This window comes from Lipophrys pholis, assembly GCF_963383615.2.
Source record: "Lipophrys pholis genome assembly, chromosome: 4".
Lineage (NCBI taxonomy): Eukaryota > Metazoa > Chordata > Actinopteri > Blenniiformes > Blenniidae > Lipophrys > Lipophrys pholis.
Genome location: NC_137637.1, coordinates 28,098,037 through 28,113,633, shown reverse-complemented (window position 1 = coordinate 28,113,633; position 15,597 = coordinate 28,098,037). Strand labels below are relative to the sequence as shown.

The window sequence follows — 15,597 nt, the reverse complement described above, 5'->3', positions numbered from 1 at the left end:
TGAAAACCAAATACAATTCAAATTAACAATTTTGAGTCGGGACCACAAAAGTCCAAACCAGAAAAACACCTCATCCTATCTCATCCAGATGATACTTTATTGAGGATTTACACCAAATCTGAGCAGTCGATGTTTTATTTAATTTAGAAACAACATTTTTGACCTTAAGGTAACTTAATACATGAAACACAAGGAGAATGCTCATTTTAAAAGTAATATTCTTAATCAGTCACATGAGTCTGTGACAAAAAGTGAAATGGGAACATTTAACATTTGTTTTAGCCACTTAAAACTGAATTTTCATTTGAAAACTTCCAAAGGGGATTAAAAAACAGTATCATCAACGATAATCTGAGCGGTCAACAAGATGTTTTCATCCAGACATGAAGCGCATTCATAAAAGTTCATTCCTTCTGATTAGTTCTTAGTATGTAGGAACATGCAATCTTTTCTTTTTTTTTTCTCTTTACCGCCACAGTCACACGAGGCCCACAAACTGGTAAAATGCAGAGCCGAAGGATTAGTGACGCTTCCCTCCCCATCATCGTTTAACAGGAATTATAAAAGATCAAAGGCGAGCGGCGCGCATGCAACACTATTCCCGCAGTGATATCCCACAACACGCAACATGTGGCGTTAAATCTCCGGCCGTCACTGAACCCAAAACCGGAGTTTGACAAATATCCACAAGTCGAGCCGCTAATTTTAGCCGAGAGGTCATCGGTTATGGTGGGCCCTTTGCTGCAGGGTCACGGTGTTAAAACTCAACACTGAAACGGAGCACTCATCAGCGGCTCAAATGATCCATCTCAGGCCTTCGCAGATCATACGGCTGGATTGCTCCCAATGAGTGCAACTACAAATGACCGGAGTTGAATCATAAGTCTGCCAGATTGTGTCTGCGTCCAAATCTGCATCTCGAGGATGATCACTCGCAGGGGATAAGTGACCCGAAACGCAAGCTGATTTAGTCCTGACAACAAGTTGGGATAGTTGGATTTAAAAGTGTCTGTTGTTTCAGTCATTGATCATATTAGGGTGATCAGAATGTTCTTTGTTTTCCTCTTCAGATCTGAGTCCTGAAATAATCACTTCCTTTATCGAAGTGTATAAAATGTCCAATATAACATCTTCAGAGGATGGCTTTTATTCAACAATTTCACTATCATGAGAAAAAAGCGTCAAACCTTCACATTGGGAAAACTGGTACAAATAAATACCTGAGGTTTTAGCTTGAAAATAAAACTGCTGAGGATAATTGTGATGCGTATTGTTCAAATAATTCAATATTTGTGTAAGAAATCAATTAAGTAATTATGACAAATATTACCAGTGAAAAGCTAATCTGTCCTGTTTGTAAAGCAGAAGTAGAATAAATAGAAAGCTAATGTAACGTCACTGCTGAAGTGCATAACTCGACATTTTTACTGAGACAACTGAGCTTCATTTACTGTAGTTTTGCAACATTTGTTCTTCTCAAGAAACAGCGGCCCGTTACGTGTTTGGCTGTAAAAACGTCTTTCAGACAGCACAGGGTTTATGGTCAATGACTCGTGCAGGTGCTGTGGGGTAACAGCTCCAGTGAAGTAATCAAAGGCTGATGGCTCATCGAAGGGAGTCAGGGGAGGGAGGGAGGGAGGGGGGGGAGGGAGGGAGGGAGGGGGGGAGGGAGGGAGGGAAGGAGGGAGGGAAGGAGGGAGAGGAGGCCCTATTGTTTATCTCCAATTATAGCAGAGAAAACACCGCAAACCTCCCCTGCACTGCGAGCCGCGAAGAGCAGCAAACAGCGCGCGGCGTCACAACAGATCAGACGACCTCGATGGAGCTCCGAGTGCCCATGGAATTGTGCTCAAGAGAGAGAGAGAGAGAGCGAGGGAGCGAGAGAGAGAGAGAGGGAGAGAGAGAGAGAGAGAGAGAGAGAGAGAGAGGGGTGCTGCAAAAGAGAGGCTCTTCACCGAGAGAGGGGCCTGAATTCCAGACATGTCCTTATTAAGAAAGGGCTGCGAGTGCTCACTGTTTCTCCTCCTGCCTCCCTTGTGTCAACCCAACGCCCTCCTCCCTCCCTCAACCTCCCCCCTCAGCCTCCACTGAGCGCTCTGAACGTCTCTACCCAAATAAGGACAGGAGACCAGGGGATGCGTGTATGGGAGGAGTGGGTGGTGGGCTGGTTGGTCGGGAGAGCAAGGGGGGGGGGGGGGGGTTGGAAGGGGGTGTGCATGGGGGAGGAGAGGGGCAGCAGGGTAGGGGCGGCGGGGGTGTTGTCCAATTTAGGCGTCCACTTTGGAGTCTGGAAAACAGTGGGATTGTTCCAGCTGGAATGCAACATCAGCAGTGAACACGCCGCCGCTCTGTGACGCTCAGGGCTCAGACTAGAGGGACGGCATTGTCAGCGGAGCCGCTTTTCAGTGCATCCTCGAGTGGAGTCACAGGATTCATGGGAGGAGGAGGACAATAATCACGACTTCATGACAAAAAAAACAAAAAAACTTAAGACACAACAGTTTCATGAACCGGTTTCAAACTCGCAGCCAGTTCCAGGGGAAGATTTATTTGGGGATTGGGCCGTGATTTATCGCCAGCATGTCATTCTGGAGAAAAGCTGCTGTAATTCACACACTGGTTCTATCAGAGGGGACGTTACCAACTCATTGTAGTGTCCCTTCTGAGCCCTGCTCGGCTGAGAAACTTCACAACAGGGCAGCGACTCAAAGAAGCAAAACAACAGATAAATACGTACACGCGTGCACGAAACTGAAATCACTGACAGAAAAATAAAATAACCTGACAGACAGATTGAAGGAGTGTAATGGAAGTACAAGTGAAGAGGTTTAATTTCAACCCCGGAAAGTCTCCAGAGCCGATTACGACAGTTTGCCGCTTCTGGAGCTGAAAGTGAAATTAAAATAGAAGACTTAAGGTGGGAATCACACTTGATGGGTTTGATTGAGAAACAAATAACTCCAAAATTAAGTTGCCATTCAAACTATTGAACCGAGTTAATGTGCTGTGATGTTTCCGCCCCCACCCTCGACCATCTGCTGCGCATTGAACAGGTCTAAGTGACATCTCCACTGACAGCGGTGGCGTTTTGGCCGGAATATCTGAGCGGACATGAAGCCGACGGCTTGACAGCTGTACATGAGGCTGGCTGGTCTCGGCCTGTTTCCAAACACACTGACGCAGTTCGATGGCGTGACTCAAGTGTAAAATGCAGCAAGGACCAAAGATGTCTGAAAAGGGACCAAACAGGATGTGACAGGAGTCAAAAGTGCCGTTTCCCTGCAACTCAACATCAAAAACGTGAACAATGGAGAGATTTCTGTTCTATTGAGGATTTAATCGGTGATGAATGAAAGAGAACTTTTCATCACTGTGTCAGAAAGGAGAAAAAGGTTTAGTGTCTCGAGCTGCAACATAAAGAAGAATGTGAATGTAAAAAGGAACAAGGAGGTTAAAATGGTCTTTGTCGGCGTCACATTGTCCTTCAGTGACCTGCAACTTTTTTATATTTATAGATGCTGATAATATCTTGAGGCCACAGGTGGCATCAGACTTTCTTGTTGTCCGTCACTTTGACCGGCAGGGCTGTAAAAGATGTGTTTTCTTAGTAATTACCTATCATGGAACATTCATATTAATATCGATTTATTATTTTTTCTTGAGAAACTATCAGAACAAAGTGATATTTCATTGCATTTTATCAAAACACTCTTATGCCCATGACAAGCCTCAAACGCTATAATGAGAAAGCTTATTACCAAACAATATGAACATTATAAAGTGACACTGGTCTGGTTTTGTTCTCTGCGGCAGCATTTGATTTCATAATCTTTTTTTTTTTTTTTTTTAGATTTTACTCCTCTTGATTTCATTAGGCAGGCGACTCATGAGCAACACCGGAGAGATCTGAGTAATCAAATCAGTCAACAAACCTCTCATTTTCCCGTCATTGTTTAAAAACAGATAGATTAGTGATGGAAAATATTTAGTTGACTCAAACTCTGCTTGAAGTTCCCAACAAACCCGGGCTTTCAGGCTGTTGCCAAACGACCTGGTTTAATAAGTGTCTTGACTGAATTACACACCGCTCTCTCATTTAGCACAAAAATCAAGGACACACCTCCCCTCGCGCTTTCTGGGAGTCAGGCCATGGGACTCTGAGACCAACATGCTACAGAATTCCAATGTGCAACAGGAATGTAAATAACGCGGCGAAGCTATGCGCCTTGCACATTCACTGAAACGGCACCATTCATGCACCAGAATCTGTCTTCCTATTTTCTCCCAGTCCCCGGACAGGAGCGATCACATTGCAGGCTTTTTTTTTTTTTTTTTTTTTCTTTCTTTTTTTTGTTCCAGCAATCGGCTTATCCCTGCCCCGGCTTTTCCCGTCATCTTCCTCGACGGGATCGCGCGCGGTGAAATGTAGCAACCAAATTCCTGTAATTCTACTGAGTCACTCTCAGGCTGCTGGGTCACATGCGCGGAGGAAAAGCTGTCAATATACAGCCCCAATCGGGACGGAGGTTTTCTTCACAAGCATTTGTTTAATGTGGCAGCGAGTGGAGGGAATCCCTTTTAAACGCCTAAAGGCAGAAAACTAAACCGAGTCCGTGTGCTTCAGCAACTGACGGCCGACGTGTCGCGGTTGGCACAAGAACCACAGGTTAACTAGAAAAGGAAAAGCTGAGTAATCTTTATATCTAACCAATGAATAACCAATGAACATCTTGGTGCTCTGCGATGGACCAAACCAGATGGGCTTCTACTTAAAATGCAAAGGCTGCCGAGAAGCAAGACCTTGACTCGAGATTACCCTGTCATGTCCCATTTTTATGGTCTAACAGCAACAGGTCCTCTCCAGTTTAGCGGTGGGAAAAGAACATCCGCCCGACCAGCAGACGCTTAAGACCAAACAGGATGGATCATAGAAATACATTTTAACAGAGACTAAACATCCCCACATGAGAACCATGCGAGCCCACTGAGCGGCGTTACCGCCACAAAGGCTCAGTATGTGTCCAGTAGGTTACTTTTAAGTTTTTATGCTTCCGCGGTGCAACACTGAGAGAAACTTCCACTTTAATGATGTCATTATGGTCTCCAACTGATGCATAAACAACCTTTTTTGATGTAACTCGTAAAAAAATAAAAAAATAAAATAAAAAAAGAGAGAAGCCGAACCAGAAGGCAACACAACAATCAAGTCTGTGCACTTTCTCAGGTCAGATCAGGCTGAATGTTGAAGCACAAATCATCCGTTCGCCTTTTGGCACAGCAGGAGTGCAGCAGGAGCACCTGGTGCACAGGAGTGAAGAGCAAGAAGACACACACACACACACGCGCACACACGCGCACACACGCACACACACGCACACACACGCACACACACACACACACACACACACACACACACACACACACACACACACACACACACACACACACACACGGTTTATAATGGCACTCTGTGTAGAAGCTTGTCTTATCCCTGCACCCCCAACCGGAGTGGCACACAATAAAATAAGTGCTAATCGTCTCAGTTTAACCCTTTATAGGACACTTAAAAATGCTACTTACTTAAAAACATCAAATATTAAAGCTTAAAAATCACACTAGACTTCAGTTAAAAGGGTCTATAATCCAGTGTGTACGCTATACGGCTATCAAACAATGAATTATAGATAATAATATGTTTTACTACACTATATATATATATATATGCATCACCTGTATGTCAGCTCAAAATGCTTTACAAGAAAACGTATGTTACATACACATATAAAGACAATAAAATGTTAAATTACAGGTCAAACTGTAGGTAATTATTTAGTTCAAAGTATGTAAATTGCAAACAAAACAACTAAATACCTAAAACATGATTTTATGAACATTTTTATAATGGAAATAGTCACCTGACCTACACTGTATGTGCCGGTGCATACGCACAATTCTTCATATATTTCACATATTTTCAAGTGAATTACATCTATCAGGTGTACCGACAACGGAGGAAGACCTGAACTCCGGAAGAAAAAAGGCGAAGGAGACCGCGATAGGCCAAAAGCATGGGCAACATTTTCACTAATTCCAGAGATCCTCCACGGAGAACACAAACAGCACAACTGTTTAATCGAGTATCATGTGATTGTCTTCTATGTACAACTGCTCATTTTTAAGGAAGGTAAAGAATTGGGTTGGATTAAACTTTCCTGTTCAATTAAAAAAAAATAATACACACCATTCAATGTCCTTAAGATATGAAAGTAAAAAAGAATCTGGTTGATCAAACTTCAGATTTCTTCTTCAATTTCCCTTCCACTTGCATATCAGCAGATACCTTTTTCTCCTGGTCCCAGTCGCTCCTGTCTTTTCTGTCCAACTCCATCATTGTCGCATTGTTTCCCGACAAAAATCTTATTGTTACATCCAGTGAATCCATCATTTGCGTAAAAGCAAACTGAGATGAGACTTTAATTTAAAGGACAGGTCCATTACACAAAGACTGTCTCAGTAATAATGATTTGTATCACGAAAAGGCAAAGAAAATAGTGACATATTCAGTAAGTAAATGTCTGTTTTTTTCAAGTTTTAATGATAAAATGTGAAACTACACGCAGGTATACAGTGTCAGTATGTAGCCTCTCTGCTGCTCTGTTCCAGTCTTCATCCATTTTGATATTATATCATTTATTGTTTTCATTTTTGTTATAATTCATCGATAGACGTGAAATAAGGTACTGCATTTGGATAGATTTTCCAAGTATCTGTACTTTTATTCTTAACACTTTTTTTGTTTTAACTTCTTGCATTTGACCACAAAGATCTGTAAATTTTTTCTCTTCACATTCTGAAAATGGGTTCCTTTCTTCTTTTAACCTTTGCGGATGACAACTTGGAGGCGACAGACAGAAGGTGACCAGAGTGTAGAGGTTATTCAGAAGAGGAAAACACTAAAAGATCAAAGATGTTGATTTCAATTGTGAACTGAAAAGATGGTTCAAGGCGTCCAAAAGCAAAATCGGTGTCTCACTGAAATTTGAAATTTAAAATTCTCCCTTTCCTCACTACATTTCAGAAATGGTGCTTTTTTTTTTTTTGAAACTTTTACAGAAGTAATGTTTTCACAAGTAAGTATTTCTAAGTAGAGAGTATCAATACTTTAATCTCAGTTCATTTTACCTAAAATTTTTAGTTCTCACTGTGGTTTCTGTTTGACGTTGGGACACCGGTTCTGATAGTTGCGATAGAAATCTTACCACAGATTTTTACTCTGTAATGCGCTTGTGATTTACAATATAGTGTGATGGTATATTAGCGTGTGAAACTGGGAAATAAGTATACTTCTTTGTGAGGTTTACACTCAGAGGAAATAACATAACAATTCATAAAATGCAGCACAGCGCCACCTCTGGTAAGGAGAGAAACTACAAATGTTTTTTGTTGAAAGCAAATATAAAAACTGCTCAAGTAACTCAAATCTCAACTTAAATTACTTAAGCTGGAGTTCAAATCGAACCAAGAATGTGAATCTTTAGAAAATATAGTTGTAATGAAACTTTGGGGCTTCAAAATAATACCTCACTGTGCTTTAGGTGTGAATGTTGAGATAACAGTATTTTAGCATATTTTGCAATAAATACAAACCACATGATGTTAACGTCTTTAAAATTTGAAATGTGTTCTTTTAAAATAAACAGTCTTCTTTCTCTTGCCCCACATTTACAGGAGTTGTAACCATGTTTTTGTTGTTTTCTCTCTTTTTCTGGAGAACACAAGCAGTTTGATTGTTGTATCTGGTCATTTTTACATTTTTTTTTTTTTTGTGCTTCCCCACTGAGGCCACCTGCGATGGAATTATTAGATCATTCTTTCCTTTTTAAAAATCTGTCACGTTGAATTCGCAGAGCAACAATACACAGTCCACGGACAGTGTTGATATCGCCATAATGAGAAATTTCCGATATACGGTGCAGCCCTGCTTAGGTGTTGAACTTTTCAGTTAATCATACACTTAAATCAGTACTGTAACTCACTAAGTACAAGCACTGAATCTACTTGTTTGGCCAACTAAAAGTTCGTTTTTTTTCTTTTTATTATACTGCATTATCTTAGTCACTTGGGGCAATTTAGTGAGAAATTACACAAACTATAAAAAATGAGATCCTCCTCGTTCGCTCCACAGCTCGATGCTCTTCATTACAATGACTCAGTTCTACTTGACTCATGTGTTTGAGGCAGATTGTTAACAGACCCCCGCTTGAATCCGTCTCCTCCAGTGTTGATCCATCATGTTGTTTGCTTGTTTCTATATCGTACCCCTCAGTCCGAACGTATAGCACTCCATCTGTTCGCAAACCAGCACACTACAAGATCTGTTCCTGGTTTTAAAAAATACTGCCTTTGTTTAGGCGCCGTAAGCCTTGGGACACTTGTTGGCAGAGAACGGGCCCCCGCTGGCAGCCAAAAGCCCCCCCCCCCCCCCCCCCCCCCCCCCGCTGCTTAGCTGGGAGTTAAACACACCTCGGCCAAACCTAAAGTTCATACACACTGACAAATCACGGCCCCCAAAAAACTCCTCCACGTGAGAACTGCACTTCTTGTTGAAGGTTGAAGGGCGCTCACAGATGTCGAGTCAGAGCTGGCTGTTTCAGTGAGACCCCCTCCACACACACGCACACACGCACACACGCACACACGCACACACGCACACACACACACACACACACACACACACACACACACACACACACACACACACACACACACACACACACACACACACACACACACACACACACACACACACACACACACACACACACACCCTCGCACGCTTGACAGGGGAAACAACAGGTCTTGGCGGCAGAAGGAGCAGCTGCTCTCTAAGGTCAGATTACAGATAAAGAAAACATTTTAGGTTCTGGGCCAGGAAAGCTGCTCTCTGACAAGAGCGAGGAACACGGCCTTATTGCTCCGGACGCACAGACACATTTACAACAAATGTCAGACTGCAACACTGCTGCTTAATTCAGGGGATAAATCTAAGGTGATGAGCTGGCACGGGCGGCCGGCCGGACCGTCTGTCGGGCGTTTACTGCGGACACCGCCGCCTTCCGCACACTCATGAAAGAACGAGCCCCATCCCCCCCCCCACAAAAAAAATTAATAAATATAAATATATATATATATATATCAGAGTCACCACCACCCACCCTCCCCTTCTTCTTCCTCCCGTGTCTGTGTTTGGCCCTAATAAATTCTCTCCAGCTCCTCCAATAACTTCCTCCTACTTCCTATCTGGCACGGCGCTCAGGAAACAATCAGAGCTGAGAGTGAGAGGAGGGCTGGACAGCCAACAGCTCACACGGCAAGAGGGAGAGAGAGAGAGAGAGAGAGAGAGAGAGAGAGAGAGAGAGAGAGGAGAGAGAGAGAGAGAGAGAGAGAGAGAGAGAGAGAGAGAAAACTTGAGGCAAACACATGAACACACTCACGCCATATGCACCCCAAGTCAAACATTTACAGTTTGATACCAGCTGCATGCCCAAGAAAAACAATAGCGCTGAAGAATAATGTCTCACAGGCGAGAATCAACATCCAGAGTTTCCTTGTAAAAATGAACCAGGAAAAAAAAAAAAAGGGAAGATTTGCGTTTCTCAAATATTTACACCAGGAGAATCAAAGACAAGCGACTCTTATTTATTGCGCTCTTCTAAAATAAATGGCGCATCGTGGAAAAAGAGAGGGAATACTGTCTTTGTGAAAGAGTCAACACAACGGAGGAGGAGGCATCGCTTAAGCATAAGGCCCGATTCATTCATTCATTGTTCTATTTTCAACACTGGATGCTGCTGGCTACGTGATCTACTTTGAAATGTCACACTTTTACGGAATTTAAGCCTTAATCCAGCCGAGGAAGGAAAGACTGACACAAAGCGGGGTGAAAGTGCCAGGGCGGGTTTTTTTTTTTATTATTATTTTTTTTCTTTCAGCCTGAATCAGCATTTTAATCGGAAATTTTCCAGGGAACGTAGCAGAGAAGCCATTCTAGCCCTGAATTGGTCATTTTGTGGTGGGGAGAGCGGTTTGAAGCCATAATCTGTGAAACCTTTAAGACATGCATAACTTTGCAGCAGAACGCGGCCGGCCAATAAATCATCTAACCGTACAAATCGCAGCACAGGACATTGAGAGCGGCGATAGGCTTTGATCGGGGGTCGTACACAAGATATTTTCTACCAGGAAAAACAAAAAAAAAAAACTGCAATAAGTCATGAAAAGCAGACTTGGAGATTAAACTGGTTCCACCGGTACAACTTTCGAGGTACATAAAAAGATCCTCGAAATGACTTGGACACCTGTGTTGTTTTATATTACCAGCGACCAAAATGAATAACTCAAGAAGGAGATCACCCCCCCCCCAACCCCAAAACTCTGAGAGCGGAGGGATTAAAGGAGTTTCACATGAGTGCCCTTGGGTCACTGGAGCTCCAGTGCGGCACACACACACACACACACACACACACACACACACACACACACACACACACACACACACACACACACACACACACACACACACACACACACACACACACACACACACACACACACACACACACACACACACACACACACACACACACACACACCGGCCCATTGAGGGGACAGGCCCTCTGTTATCTGTCCCGGAGTCTGCAGACACCCTCACAGAAGCTCCCAGTCTGAGCTCCTCGTCTTTGGAGGACATTTATGTGGAACATCACGCCTAACAGTTGGTCGCTAGAGGAGGAACAACTCAAACGTTTAGCGACTTGGGGACAGCTGACACAAAGAGCACACTGTTCCGAGGCCACTCCCAGACTCCTCCTCTGAGTGGTCCGAACAGGAGGCCAGAAAGCTTATCTGCTCAAACCTCACGGTTTGGAGGATGTGTAAACATGCGCGGCGCATTAATGTGAAAACAATGTTTGATAAGTCGAAGAGAGAGCTCCCTTCCAAACACATGGCTGTTCCACTTTGCGATTGTATAATGCACTTTATTGTACATTTCTGCCATCTGATGTGAAGTCCTTCAATAGCAGGACTCCCCTCTAGTCGCCTTTTTTTTTTTCTCTTCTTCAGCGTTTCAGCACCCAGTTGCAGAGACCTCAGTAACAGTTCTGGGTTGACAGCGGTGTAGGTGTGCAACCATTTGGACCAGCACTTCTGGAGCTGGTGCTAAAAAGCCACCTATATGTCTGCACAAATGGACAAATGAGCTCATGGGCTCATTAGCCGGCCTTCTGTGGGTTTAACACAAACGAGTGAAGCTGCCGCTGACAAACGGTCAACAGACCCGCATCCAAAGTAAACAGACGACGGAATGAGCTGAAAAACCAGAGATGATTTGAAATACCTACAGTGTCCCTGCAGTTTCTGATTAGGTACTTAAAAAGCAACAACAAAAAACACCCCACAGTTAAAGCAAAATTAACTCCTCCGTCCGTTGAATATCTTGAAGGGACACAGCTGGAGAGTTGAAAACGAAAAAGAGAGAAAGAAAGAAAACCAGACACTCGAGGGGGATACTAACCAATCCAAGTGAACTGATTGCCACGGGTAAAGTTGTGACGCTTTATCTCAGCATCGTCACCGTAGAGCACATATACCGAGTCTGCAATGGACATGAAACTTCAAATAAACCCATTTCACATTGAGAGGTCTGATGCCTTCATGCTGCATAAAAACAATGAAGTGGAATCTGTCGGAGCAGCAGAAAGCTTAATCCTTTCCAGATTTACCCATCAGCATTGAAATCTATTATTAGGCATCTTGGCGTGTCTCATTTACCAAGGGCACATTGTTTGGTTGCTCTGGTGGGTTGTTTCATTTCAGAACATCATTTCCACATGTTAATAGAAAGTGCTTGTTATGAAGGGGCTCCAACGGTACAGTTTGCCTCTCGACTGTGACCCAAAATGGCCAAAAAGGGACTTAATTAGAACAAAGATGGAAAGCGAAACGTTCCGTCATCATCCTCTTTATCGGAGTTATGCAAAAAAAAAAAAAAAGCAAAAAAAAAAAAAAAACATGGAGGCCCAAAGAAGAAGGGAGCGGCGCTGCCAATTTATGTTTAAGTTTACCAGCGAAAGTGTAAAAACGGTGCGTCTCACGCAGAGACGGATTCCCTCAGAGGCTAGAAAAGTTTCAGAAAAACAATAAAGAATTAAAGTCACTGCATTTAAAAAAAAAAAAAACAGCATAAGACGGGTTCGCCTGCTTCCTCTGGCCAACTTGACAGACTGCATTCTGCCGTTCAGTCAAACCTGTTGACTGTCAGTGATTTTAGCTCCGCAGCTCATATGACTGCACAAATTTACGGTGAAGGAGGTGCTAACACGCCGGGTTTCTTTCTTTCTTTTTTTTCCTGTTACTTTTTATAATCGACGACAACATGTGGCCCCTCTTTTGTCCCCTCTTCTCTAAGCTGTAAGCACACACACAATCACACAATCACACACACACAGACTGAGAGCAGGTGGAGGCTGAAGTGGCACGTTTATAATTAAACAATTAGCCCTCTTACATATCCATGCATCTCAAATCCTCACCTATGAATTATGGACTTAGTGGGACTTTGCAAAGTATCATCACATGTGCCGTCTGCTGGCACGAGAGGAGTAAAAACACAGACAGAAAAGGAAGACACGTACTATGCCAAATATGTAAATAGGATAACCTTGTGTAACAAAAGGCCAGATTGATAGAATCCTGCATTATTCAGCATGTTGGAGCTTCGTGTTGCTGTCGTGCAAAGACAGATTTTGTAATCATGGATTTATTATTTAGTGCAACATCCCCATCAGCAATTTCTTCCAAAAACCAAGCCAGAGTAGCTTGTTTTGTTTTGTTTGTTTGTTATGAAAAACACATTATGTTTGGATCAAAAGTGCAACATGAATTAAAATGGGCTGATTTTTCTTTTTTTGTCATCACAGGAAGATGGATATTTGTAAATAAATAATAGCTGTGTTTTTGTTAGTATGCAGAAGTGCAGCAAGAAGGTTGGGGAAAAAAAATAAACATTTGCCTTTTGGTTGATAACTTTTAAAAGAGGAATTTCTAATGAGACTTGTTTTTGTGTGTATTTGATCAAATTTTTTTTTTTTTTTCCCTGTTTGTTAGTGAAAGGAAATATTTTTGCTTACAAAGGTAAGAAAAATTAAAATGTTATAAATCTAAAATCAGAAAGTGTCCTAGGTTGCGTGTGTGTGTGAAGTGATGTTGGTCAGTTTTAATTAAAAAAAAAAATAAAGAATTGTAGGCAGTTTAACTTTTATAAAAGAAGACAAGTTGTCCTACCTTTTGGGGGATGCAGAGGTCCAAACCAGACTGAAGTTGTGTATTCCTCCAAATCCCTTTTTTTTTTTCTGTGTGCGTGCAGCTTTTTTTGGGGGGGGGGGGTTTCTTCTGGAGGCGCAGAGCTGGAAGAAGACTTGGATCCAGGTATGAACTGTGCGAGACACAAAAAAAAACACAAACATGATTGCCCGCTCCTCTCCTCCTGTCACAAAAGAGCAGCTTTATTCCCTCTCCTCTTTCTCCTAACAACTGCCCCGGGTTTAGAAATCACGGATTGTTAGCAGAGCTTGTCAAAGAATATCCCCTGCACGCTGGGGCAAAGTCGCGCACAATAGAGGATCAATCTGCGAATGTTTTTCCTCCCTCCCAAACGCTCCGCGGAAAAATGTAAAAAATGACAATGATCTGAAAACTTCACCGAGACAAGCGGCATGGAGAGAGAGAGAGAGAGAGAAAAAAAAAACTCCCCAGAAAAAGCAGCTCCTAAAACAGAAAGAGGGAACATTTTGTGGAGCGCTTACCTTCTTTTAATTCTGCCAATTCACCCTTTTTCCTTCCCAGTGAGCGCAACTCGGGCAATTTAGCAACTTTGTTATAATTTGGCGCCTCGTTGTTTCCCGTAATATTTCTCAGAGGTTTGACAGTATAAGTGGAATGTTAAGTATGACTTTGGTATGAAATCAACGCACTACACTGGAAAATGAAGGGGGAGGGAAAAAAAAAGAAAAAAAAAAAGAAAAAGGACTTTCAAGGAGGAGCCACAGGCGCGCGTCAATCAACAGGCTTTGGGGGGGTAGTGACTTCAGGGCAAGCCCCGCCCACAACACACACACACACACACACACACACACACACACACACACACACACACACACACACACACACACACACGCACACACACACAAAACCAGTCAGACCGACTTTACGCACACATGAATCTCTGACTAAATCCAGAAATATGCGCAGGAAACGTTCAAAATTGAATGAATAAAACTTCTAATAGAGAAAATAAGTCACACTTTCGTGTTTATTTTACTTCGCCTTGTGATTTCAGTGAGGGATGGTCCACTTTAATCATGATGAGGCCCACAGAAATCTCATCCTCTCTACCAGAAGGCCAAATTCTAGTGTTTAACAAAGTAAATTGAATCAAATTACAGGCATTTTATCATTTTTTTACCTCAGAATGCATGTAGTTTCTCATTATTTAAGAGATAATTGCATTTGAATTTGGGTTCCGACGTAGTGTTTTGACCTCTTTTCTTGCACCGTCATTATTAGAAATGATCCGAGGGGCAGCAAAGAATTGAGTTGGGGGCCCATGCTCTAGTTTACATGTTTGGCCACACTTTTGCCCTTGTTGAGTGTCCATGTAATCTCATGCAAAACCAAAAGAGAAAGTTGGATGATTGCAAATAAGATGTTTATTAGTACTGTCTTTCCTTTTCTGTCACAATGGGTGTTCAGCATGCAAACCTAAAGTTTCATTGCCAATTCTTCTAAAGTATTCATGTTATTTAAACTTCTATGAAATCTTACCTTTATGATGCAGAATGCACACATTATCAAATAAGGTGATTATTGCAAAATGACAGTGTGCACATATGTACATGTGAACTAATATGAAGTAAACGCTCCTGATGCAGACAGAAATCTACAAAAAAACAAACATTAAAGTTTGTAATTGAAGTCTGGTTTAAATGATTGTTTTCACATGTAAACCTTAAAACAATTATCAACCAAGTCTGGTCAAAACTGGAGATTCAGCCAATAATGTGTTTTCTCCAAACATACGACGCACAATCAGCAAGTGTAAACTTTAATATTACAAATGGTTAAACAAACTGTGTGCAACCAATCGATCAGTTGGTGAATTCAGGTAATTCATTGTCACTGCTTTGTTAAGAGAGAAAGTACAGGATTTACTCTTCAAACGGGATATGAAGAGGGATCAAGCCAGCCAATGTTGTCATAAACAACTAATCATCTGATATTCTGGTAAACATTGTACATGTCAGGAAGTACAAATACAGAAAAGATTGAAAATTAGCCTCGGAGGAAGAAAATCTGCTTTCTAGTCATCAACAAAAAAAAAGATTTGCCCTCTTTTACAATAGAACAGAGAACAAGGAAGTCCTGAAATCCTCCTCTGTCATGAAAAAATATGATTCTCTGAAGTTTGCATGCATTTGTGCTGTGGTTTTTACTCGGTCAGCGGCTGCTACACATTTAAACATTTCAGCCTGATTATTT

The 15,597-nt window shown here is 42.2% G+C and overlaps 1 protein-coding gene across 5 annotated transcripts in view; it reads right to left on the bottom strand.

Annotated features, from left to right (window-relative positions):
* tead3b (TEA domain family member 3 b) overlaps positions 1–14,058 on the bottom strand; it is a 35,207-nt gene extending 21,149 nt beyond the window's left edge. For 2 of the 5 annotated variants that reach the window (XM_080461047.1, XM_080461048.1), the window contains exons 1-2: positions 13,866–14,040; positions 13,345–13,495 (exon numbers count right to left, since the gene is read on the bottom strand). The gene's annotated coding sequence lies outside the window, so the exon portion shown is untranslated. Of the gene's footprint in view, positions 1–13,344; positions 13,496–13,865 lie in introns of all 5 variants that reach the window. The other 3 variants (XM_080461049.1, XM_080461051.1, XM_080461050.1) reach the window with 2 other exon arrangements.
* Between the last annotated feature and the right edge of the window lie 1,539 nt (positions 14,059–15,597).